Below are 11,280 nucleotides of genomic sequence, written 5' to 3'. Positions count from 1 at the left end.
CGAGGTCCTGCAGAAGATCAATCCTGTCGCCTACAAGCTTCGGCTGCCTCCTACCCTCAGGATTCCCAACTCCTTCCACGTCTTACTCCTGAAGCCTGTGATCCTAAACCGCTATTCCAAGATTCCCAGCCCTGCGGTTGCTCCCAGCGGCTCCTCGGACATCTTTGAGGTAAAGGAGATCTTGGACACCAAGAGAGTGAGAGGAAAGACCTTGTATTTGGTGGATTGGAGGGGGTTTGGTCCCGAAGAGAGGTCCTGGGAGCCAGAGGAGAACCTCAATGCCCCTACTCTTCTAAAGAAGTTTCTCTCTCGCTCCGGTCACAAGAAGAGGGGGCGTAAGAGGGGGGATACTGTAACGTCCGTGGCTGCGGGCTGTCAGCTCCAGCCTCCCGCTGACAGCCGCAGCCACGAGTCGGCAAAGGCTGGCCCCAGCCTCCTCCTCAGGAGACGCCAGCGTTTGCATCCACTCACCTTCGCCGGAACCCGCAGGGTGCGCGCGCACGCTCGCCCCTGCTCTTAAAGGGGCAGCGCGCGCACCGGACATCTTGAACGACCTTTGACCCGTGAGTACCCTGGGCTATAAGAGGGGTCCAGCCCCCTAGTTCAATGCCTGAGCGTTGTTAGTTTTCCCAGTCTGTCTTGCAAATGGTCCCTTAGTGTTTCCCGTTCCTGTTGTTACCCGTACCTTGTTCCCCGTTCCTGTTTCCCGTGCTTTGCCCTAGTATCTAGTCGTGCCACGTCCAGAGGAATCTGCCACGTCCTGTGTCATCTGCCACGTCCAGAGGAATCTGCCATGTCCTGTGTCATCTGCCACGTACAGAGGAATCTGCCACATCCTGTGTCATCTGCCACGTCCAGAGGAATCTGCCACGTCCTGTGTCATCTGCCACGTCCAGAGGAATCTGCCATGTCCTGTGTCATCTGCCACGTACAGAGGAATCTGCCACATCCTGTGTCATCTGCCACGTCCAGAGGAATCTGCCACGTCTGGAGGAATCCGCCACGTCCTGTGTCATCTGCCACGTCTGGAGGAGTCTGCCACGTCTGGAGGAATCCGCCACGTCTGGAGGAACTTGCGGCTCCTGTGTCATCCGCCACGTTTGGCGCCATCTGCTGCACCCATCTCATCTGTGACAGAGCTGCGGCCACCATCTGGACTATTCAGGTACCCTTGTGTGGGACATTGTATTTCTGGGGTGTCCTGTTTGGCCAGCTGCCTCCCCGCTGCGGCGGTACGGCCTAGTGGGTCCACTAACCCGCTTCGTGACATGGGGTCATCTCGGGGTGGGCACTGCTCATTATCCTTATAATTTAAGAAGCTAAATATTGCCTCATAATGCATCCTGGACATGGCCATAAGATACATTTGGGGTATGGTATAAGATGTCCATGCTCCAGTAGGTCCTAATGGATGGCTTTTTCAGAAGCCCCATGTTAAAGTGAAGTCCCCAGAACTTGCCCAACTCTGCTACATCTACAGGGGTCCACCTTTAGGATTGGGCATAAAATGATGTAGGGTTCTTAGTAATATACTGTTGGACATATAAATTTGTCTGGGAGACCATAAGATCTATAAAGTCATCAGTGAAGAAGTTGAAAAAGCCCATTTCACTGAGCCCTGCCGTATTAAATTTTAACTCTGGGATTTTGGGCTCATAAATGTCTGATGTGGGGGTCCAAATGGGGGCTTGAACTGCGGCGGGGTCATTTCGCTCGGGTGCTTCAACTGCACTGGTGGTCAAGGGGCATCTCCTAGGAGGTTCCTCTTCTTCATCACTGGATGAGGAGGTGGATAAATAAAACAGAGTCTCACCATCCGACGACTCTGTGTCGGAGGCAAGAAATTAATATGCCTCTTCGGCACTAAATGTCCGTTGGGACATGTTTGATTGCTTTCCTAACTAGGAGCAATAGGCTGTTACCTAAACCAGCTCAAAAAATTGGTGTTTTTATAGAACGAGTGGGCTTCCCTGAGACTAAACCTAACAAGGGCGAGGGTTCCTAACACTAAACCTAACTAGATTTTATTTGAACTTCCCTGAGACTAAATCTAACTACGGCGACTATTCTCTGACACTAAACCTAACTAGATTATTCTGAGCTTCCCTAACACTAAACCTAACTACGGTGACGGGTGCCTGACACTAAACCTATCTAGATTATTCCGAGCTTCCCTGACGCTAAACCTAACTACTGTGATGGACCCCTAACGCTAGATCTAACTATGGTGATGGATTCCTGACGCTATACCTAACTATGCTTTTTGACGGTTCCCTGACACTAACTAACACTAATACTAAACTAACTAGATAAATTGTCAAAATTAACAGGTTTTTTTTTCGTTTTTTTTTTTTTATATATTTTTTTATTTTATATGTTTTATAAAGAAAAAAATAATCCCCAGGGACCAAGAAATTGGTCCTGAAGACTAAGAAGTGGTCAGTGATAGGAGATCACTGACAAAAAATGTGGGGGGAACACAAGGAGGAAGGGTAAAGGACTGGGTAGTGGATTGGGGAGGTGGGAAGCAGAAAAAAGTTGTCTTTTTTTCACTTTTTTTCACTCTTTTTCTTCTCTCCCTCTACTCACAACCGCTCTGAACGCCTCGCTATCTCCATCTCAGGGCGTGTGCGGCAGGATGTGATGTCAGGGAGAGGAAGTGAAGAGACCAATCGCCACTATTGGACAGTTACTCACTGACTGACCAATAGTGGCGATTGTGGAGGCGGACCATCGCAATAGGTCCCGGCGTATTGAGCTGTGATAGCCTGCTGTCGCAAACAGCAGCTGTCACAGCTCGTGCACGCGCCGGTGGTAAATGGCGATGCATTTTCCCTGCGACATAATATTCCGTCGCTGAGCGCGAATGGGACGGTCAGCGCGACGGAATATTACGTTGCTGAGCTCGAAGGGGTTAAATACATTGAATACACAGTGTCAAGAAACTTTAATTTCACTTTTTCAATGGTTTTCAGTGACTTAAGTGATAAATTATCACGCTGCAGCAAGTTATCAGAGTCAGGATAAGGATTGCTATATCTGTACATGACTCCAAACAAAGAAACAAGAAGTTCATCTGCTCACCAGGCCGTCCATGTGTCCAATAAACTCTCGGTGGGCGGATAATTGTCCGGTAAATTTATCCATTAAAATGGAGACGATCCAGAACTTAGGCTACATTCACACGACAGTGAAAAAAAATGGCCATTAAAAACTGATCAACTGTCAGTTTTTCATGGCCGTTTTGCATCATTGTGTCTGCAAATTTTTATACACTTCCAGTCCGTCTGTCCGTTTTTAATGGCCGTTTGACATCCATTTTGCATCCGTTTTTCATGGCCGTTAAAAAAACTGATGAATTTCATTTGTCTGGCTTCTTTTGTCCCAACCCCCTGAAAACACCCAAACAAAGGTCATTGTCATGATTGTTTCACAGCCCCCCTGTAGATGATGGCACACGGAACCCCTGTATATGATGCCACACAGCCCCCCTGTAGATGATGAAACAAAGACCCCCTGTAGATGATGCCACACAGCCCCCCTGTAGATGATGGCACACGGAACCCCTGTATATGATGCCACACAGCCCCCCTGTAGATGATGAAACACAGACCCCCTGTAGATGATGGCACACAGACCCCCTGTAGATGATGGCACACAGACCCCCTGTAGATGATGGCTCACAGCCTCCCTGTAGATGATGTCACACAGCCCCCCTGTAGATGATGGCACACAGGCCCCCTGTGGATGATGGCACACAGCCCCCCTGTAGATGATGGCACACCGCCCCATGTAGATGATGGCACACAGCCCCCTTGTAGACGATGGCACACAGCCCCCTGTAGACGATGGCACACAGCCCCCCTGTAGATGATGACACAGACACCTCTCCGGAGAAAGCACCACACCCCCCCTCCCTGTGGTAATCTTCCGGGACTCTCTCTGTAAATTCAGGACCGTGCCGAAAAATTTGCTCCCCTGTACTAGCGCCATGCTACTATAGTAGTGAGGGCAACAATATCCGTAATTTTTGTCCGCCTGAATGCCCTACATACTCACCGATGCATGACCGTCTACGTCACGAGTGATCTCTAGTCTCACTGGTTCTGCGAAGGTGACACGAGGACGTCATCTCGTCACCTTCGCAGAACCCATGAGACTAGAGACCACACCTGTAGAGGACGGCGCTGCATCGGTGAGTATGTGTCATTGCGCCACCGATTACCAGCAAGGGAGCCAATAGTTCCCTTGGCTCTTGAATCCCCAAATCACAGAACCGTTTTTAACGGCTGTTACATGTATTGACGGCCGTTAAAAATTGATCCATTGACTTCTACGGGGGCCGTCTGGCCGTGAAAGCGGCCAAAAATAGGACATGTTCTATTTTTTGACGGCCAATATTCACGGGTGGTTAAAAAAAGGCCGTGTGAATATACCCATAGAACATCATTGTTCTGAAAGCGGACGTTTTTTTACTGTTGTGTGAATGTAGCCTAAAACGAAATTCAATAAAATGTATCCTTTATTAGTTCAGATGTTGCCGTCTTTACCTTGACTTTTAACGCATTAAATCACTTCCCCTTTCCTATCCCACTTCCCCTTTCCCATCCCTTGGTTGAACTTGATGGACATGTGTCTTTTTTCAACCATACAAACTATGTAACTATGTAAAATAAACAATCCCTTATCTTGACTTTTTCAATGGCTTTTGTTGTGTGATATCACGCTGCAACAAATGATATTTTATTTCACATATAGCGAAAAGTAGTAATCCAAAAATAGGTTTTTAACGTTTCGGTCTATACTTTCAACCTTCTTTAGACACGGATATGCGGCGCTTGTGACCTCGGTCGCTGTTGGGTAATGGCGCCATTATTTTTGGATTTCTACTTTTCGCTATATGTGAAATCAAATATCACTTATTGCATAATACCTTGGAGTGCTGAGTTCCCATTTTTTACACATTGGCGTGGAAGCCTACTCACGCAAACTTGAAACACGGAGTGCTGCGGGATCAAGAAAGTATCACGCTGCAACAAGTTATCAGAGTCAAGTTAAAGATGGCTACATCTGTATTACAGTATAAAATCCATCTAGTGACAGATTACACGTTTCATACATTACATGTTCTTAGTCGTAGCCCCTATAACCACACATGTATCTTTATTCCATGTTTATAAACAGCAGTCCCATGTAATGCCTATATCCAGTGTATGCACAGACAGTCTATCCAGGCAGTAGGAGATAATTAGATGATGTAACAGATACTGCAGCCGCTTATGATGTCACTGATGATGTCATAGACAGTACTAGCCGTTAGGTTCTATGTGCAGCTGGATTACATATTTTTTACAATTTCTGCCAATGACGTCTGGACCGGGACTGTGATTGACTGTGTGATTGACAGGTAAGATGCAGCATTTTATCATTAATTCTACATGTTACTGGACACATGAAATATATACGCTCTAGAATTCTCATATAAGGCCAGATTCACACTGGACATTACTGCAGCAATTTCTAACCACACCAACACCTCACCACAACTATATGATTGTAGAAGGATTTTTTTCTGGTGATTGTCGGGGGTTGTTTTTTTTTTTAGACAAACAGTTCAAGTTCCAGTAAAATGTTTCTATTAATGCAAGTAACAACTGAACATTTTACATTCAGATTTCAAGGTTTCATATTTTCTCATTAAAGTTACAACTCAGTACAAAAGAGTATGTTCACACAGCCTATTTTCAGCCGTTTTCCTGGCCGTAAACACCCCGAAAAACAGCCGAAAATACGGAGGCTGGACGCCTCCAAACATCTGCCCATTGATTTCAATGGGAAAAACAGTTTTTTTTTCCGATGGTGCATTTTCGTGGGCGTTTGATAAAAAACACCCTGTAAAAAGAAGTGCATTTCACTCCTTCGGCCGTTTTTGGAGCCGTTTTTCATTGTCTCAATAGAAAAACAGCTCCGAGAACGTTGGTAAAAACGCCTCAAAAAATGTTTGTGGTATAAAAAATGGCTGAAAATCAGAGGCTGTTTTCCCTTGAAAAGAGCTCTGTATTTTAGAGACGTTTTTTAGTTAAGTGTGTGAACATACCCTTACCATTGTCTGAGAATTGCAGCTGTCCGTAATGTGCAATGTGACTTCTCAGTCGTTTTCAATATGATGTCTAATTTAATTTAATTAAATAGTCTTAAAAAGCTACCGTATATTATCCTAATAAGGCTCAGCAGTAGCCGGGGCTGGACTTAGGGGTGTGCGACCTGTGCCATTACATAGGGCGGATCCCTCCAGCAGGTGGAACGGGGCGCTGCGCTGGCTCCCTTCCACTGCTTGTGTTTTAGAAGCGGCCGGGCAACTCAGCAGCTGCCTTTCCGCCTGGGTGCTTCTCTCACTGACCGCATTTCTAGCAGCGAAAATCGGGATTCCTCTAGGAGATGGGGGCATTGGGGATTGGCATTTGTAAATTGCCCACATTGTGACCCCCCCTAATGTCAGTCATGGACACCTGGGCCTGGGTGTGACTGCAAGCCCTATAGTTATGTTCCCTGGGTTTACACTAACATTACAAAATGTTTTCAATGTCTGACTCGTCCTGTGATAGAAAATGAAAGGTGTGAAAGTAAATATATTATTATTCATTATGGATATGGGGTTATTTTATGTTTATTCCATTATGTATTTTACAGACATTTATGACATCTGAATATGTGGCACCAGTGACAGCCGACATGCTAGGACATACACTGTATATATGTAAGTATTATAGCAAATGACAACCTATAGAAATTCTATAATCTGATGTCATCCAGAATGTTCCTATAGAGACACATGACAAGACTGTGGGAACAAATTCCCCAATGTTGTTCATCCAGGGCCTGTCTTAGGGGTGTGCGACCTGTGCGGTTACACTGGGTGCATCACCTGTCACTAATGAATGGGGCGCCACTGGTCTTGATGTCTGGGGCACCCATTGCTTGAACACTCAATCCCACTCTTCATGTAAAAAAAGTAAAGGGCACTGCTCAGGATGCAGATACAATTCCTTGATAATGGATTACATTACAGTGTGGCAGACAATACTTGTCTGGCAGTGTTATTTGGGCACTGTATGATTGCAGTATTTGAGTACTATATTCTACGCCATAAAGCTGAATTCAGACGCTGCAGATTTGCTGCACGGCAAAATTCACAAGTGTTACAGGTGAATGGTTACAGTCTCAAAAACTCATCCACATGTAGCAAAAGTAAACGCTGGGAATTTTGCTGCAGCTTTATATTATTATTATTATAGAAATGCTCCATAAAGAAGATATTATGGTATTAGTAATATATAAGGGACTTGTTATTTATGTAATTTCCTAATACACATTTGGCTTATGGGGGAGCACACAGCGCACACAGAGTGTCTACATTACCAGTACTGCAGTCTGTGCGCCACCATACAGGTCCGTCCACATGAAGTTGCTGTGTACATGAGCCCTAATGTACATTTCCTCATTGTTGGGTGGTCTATACTGAGCACACGTCTGTCTGGAGAAATAAAACTACACAATTATTGTTTTTTCCAGAACACCTTAAGATCGGCTGCCTGCTGCCAGGGGGACTCTCTGAAGCAATATTTCATCTATGCAAGGTGCGTCTCTTATTAGTTACTATATGCAGTATCCACCAATACCCTCCACAGTTAGAATGACACTTTTTGAATGTCCTGGGTCAGAATGCCCCTTTTGTATGGCCCCACAGTAATGAAGCCCCCTTTTCTAAGCCCCGACTCAGTCCTTTTATCCCCCATATTAATAGTGCCCCCTTTGCTCCTATAAAATAAAAAATTATACTCACCTAATAGACGACCAACCGGGTCAGACATTTCGCTTCCTCCCTGCGCCGTTATTGTTTGTCCAATTTCAGGGGCGTATGGAGCCCCAGAGCTGTGGGCCACCCCAAATCCCTGGACCCCAGCCGGTCATCCTATTTACCCCTTTGGTAATTTTACACTGGTTGGGGACTGGACTCTGTTCTAGATAGAAATGTTGCCATTGATTGAGATTTGTCCTAATACATTGTCTTTCTTTCTCCTAGAATTAATTCCTCATTAGAGTTAATGATGACCACACGTCCCAGGAGGGCAGATCAAAGATTAAGCAGAGCCCTCCACCTCACATCACATAACGTTCTACATTCAGTCTGATGTATTCAGTAGGAGAGTCCAAGGTCAGTGTATTTTATTAACTGCATCTCTAAATGATCACATAGTGTGTATTACTGGTCAATACTGAAGAGGGCACTACCACCATAGATGGCCTGGGCACCCTCAACTTACACTGCCGATCCGGCATTTAGGGCCCAAACCTATAATATAAAAAAACAGAAAGATACAATCCCTAGTTTATTGACTGGGTGATGTTATTTGGGCACTGTATGATTAAATTATTTGGACACTACATGGTGCATCATAAGGGGGAGGACGTCACAGATACTGCACATGTCACCAATAAACCTAAGGCCGGCAGTGGATGTGACACAATAGCTGCCACGTGACATGCCATCCACACGGACATGACCGCTGTGGCCTAGCAACTAAAGACAACAGAACCACCAGCGCAGGAGCCACAGGGAATTTAAAAAATGAGTAGGGACAATTTGTTATTTTTAGCCATATGCGGCTTAGACTAAGGTTTATGAAACTGTCAGAAAACCCCTTTAATAATTATTTTGTCTGTTGAATCCAGAAATCCAATTTACCATTTTCTACTCTCTCTACTCCAGTCCAAAATACTCCACAAAAGACAAATTAGAAGTTTTCCATTAAGGATAAGATTATATAGAAGAATAACAATAAGCTCCTGGTCCCTGATACAAAATCTATACCAGGGTCCTCCAACTATTATGTGCCATTATACTGCTGGTGTTATTTGTGTGGCAGAGGGGCATTGCACTCGCCCTGTGATAGAAAATGAAATGTGTGAAAGTAAATATATTATTATTATTCATTATAGATATGGGGTTATTTTATGTATGTGCATTAAACCCATTATGTATTTTACAGACATTTATAACATCTGAATATGTGGCACCAGTGACAGCCGACATGCTAGGAGATCCACTGTATATATGTAAGTATTATAGCAAATAACAACCTGTATAAATTCTATAATGTGATGTCATCCAGAATGTTCCTATAGAGACACATGACAAGACTGTGGGAACAATCTCCCTGATGTTTTCAATAGTCTGAACATATATTTGTTGATATGATGAACCATACTAAGCGCACGTCATAATATCTTCACAGTTTATACTTTTTGTTCCAGAATTTCTTGAGATCGGCTGCCTGCTGCCAGGGGGACTCTCTGAAGTAATATTTCATCTATATGCGGTATGTCCATCATTAGTTACTATATACAGTATCCACCAGTAGCTCTGTACATTGAAAAAGTAATGAGCGGGCAAAATGCCAAGAAAGGCGTAGCAGTGGGGAACCTTGGATAGTTGGTAGGAATAGGCATAATGTAAGTTTACATGGCTCGGTTTGGGACTGAACGTAGGTGTAAGGTAATTGGGTGAGGGAGTGTAGGGGGATTTTAGACAGCTTTGGTCTGCCAAGAACATTTGCGATGTGTCAAGGCCTGGATGCAATAGACAAGGACTTAAGTGAGTTTCATTACACAGTCATAATCTGCAGGCATAGGTGATAATGGACACTGGCAGAATGTTTTTATATTTACAGCACTCAAGCGGAAAGCAATGGAAGGTGCCAGGATATTGCCACGTATAGAGCCCCACCAAGTCATGCAGCACAAGGACCTGGACTTGGGGTGTACTGGATTGTTTGGAGAAAATGGCATCAAGGAAGCAAGGCAGGTATCCTCAATGGTATCATTCTAGCAAAAATTTGAGGGAACATGGCACGATGATGGGCCAAGTGCCAGGATCCTTGCGCAGGGATCCAGGGTCGATGAAGGCAGCAATATCCCAGTAGGGCCTTATAATCTCAACATGGGAGAGGGACTCCTTGGGGTTGCCAAAATGTTTAGAACACGGGGTACTGGCACAATGTTTGGAATTACAGGAGCAGCGCATCTGGATGTAAAGAGAAGCAGAAGAAGGCAACAGTAGCTGGTTGAGTCTGATTCTGATCTGTCAGATGATAATAAGTGGTCTGATGTTGGGGATAGATGGGCTAATGGGCAAGACGTTTAAGATGCTGAAAAAAATGTTTACGCAGGATAAAGTAAAAAGGTAAAAGCGAGGAGGCGTGATACCGAAAGCCAATCCTTTACTGGAAAGAGGGGGTAAAGTTTGGGGCCAGGAAACATGTTTGTTGATTTCTACCTACACACACTTGTCCCAGGAAATGTTGGGAAACATAAGGGAGGAAAGGCTCGTCTAGTTTTTGTGATGTCTATGGAAGATTTTGTTTAGTATTGCAGTGTTATGGTGGTGGAGCAAGGACCCCCTTATTGATCAGGTGCCAATAAAAAGGGATGGTGCCTGTGAAGCAGGCTGGTAAGTATAAAAAAAATACATCTGTCGCATCTAAAAGAGGCATCAGTAAACGATGAAATAGACAAGGAGTTGAATGAGTTGCATCATTAAAGCAGAATCTGCAGGCACGGATGACAATGGATACTTGCAGAATGTTTTTTGTGCCTACAGGACTCAAGTGAGAAGCAGTGGAAAGGACACGGATATCGCCACGGATAGGGCGTCCACGAGTCATGCAGCACAAGGAACTGGACTTCTGATGTAATTGACTGTTTGGAGGAGATGGCGTACATTTGTGAAGAATGTAGTTGGCTTTCGAAGCGCGTAAGCAGTCTTGTATCATCACTTCAACATGCCGTGTGGTTTATAAAATGTTTTTCTAATAAAGTCATCACATTGTCATGAGGATTGCTGGACCGTATTTTCTTCTGTTTACTTTATATTTATTGGACAGTGCTAACGCCATACAGCCCTCCCTGTAGAGAGCGCCATACAGCCCTCCTGTAGAGAACGCCATACAGTCCCCCTGCAGAGAACGCCATACAGCCCCCCCTTGTAGAGAACGCCATACAGCCCCCTCTGTAGAGAACACCATACAGCCCCCCCTGTAGGGAACGCCATACATCCCCCCCTGTAGAGAACGCCATAGAGCCCCCCCCCCTGTAGGGAACGCCATACAGCCCCCCCCTGTAGGGAACGCCATACAGCCCCCCGTAGGGAACGCCATACTGCGTTCCCCCCCTGTTGGGAACGCCATACAGCGTCCCCCCTCCCAAAAAAATGCGACCTAC

General features: G+C 45.1%; 1 long non-coding RNA gene across 1 annotated transcript; it reads left to right on the top strand.

Annotated features, from left to right (window-relative positions):
- The first annotated feature begins 7,572 nt into the window (after window positions 1-7,572).
- On the top strand, window positions 7,573-9,109 carry LOC142740571 (uncharacterized). Its single transcript, XR_012880789.1, has 3 exons — window positions 7,573-7,637; window positions 8,084-8,215; window positions 9,051-9,109. It is a non-coding gene; the product is annotated as an uncharacterized LOC142740571 (long non-coding RNA).
- The last annotated feature ends 2,171 nt before the right edge of the window (window positions 9,110-11,280 follow it).

The sequence above is a fragment of the Rhinoderma darwinii genome, chromosome 2 (genome assembly GCF_050947455.1).
Source record: "Rhinoderma darwinii isolate aRhiDar2 chromosome 2, aRhiDar2.hap1, whole genome shotgun sequence".
In the NCBI taxonomy this organism is placed as follows: domain Eukaryota; kingdom Metazoa; phylum Chordata; class Amphibia; order Anura; family Rhinodermatidae; genus Rhinoderma; species Rhinoderma darwinii.
Note: the sequence above shows the minus strand (reverse complement) of the source record. Positions and strands in the feature narration are given on the sequence as shown.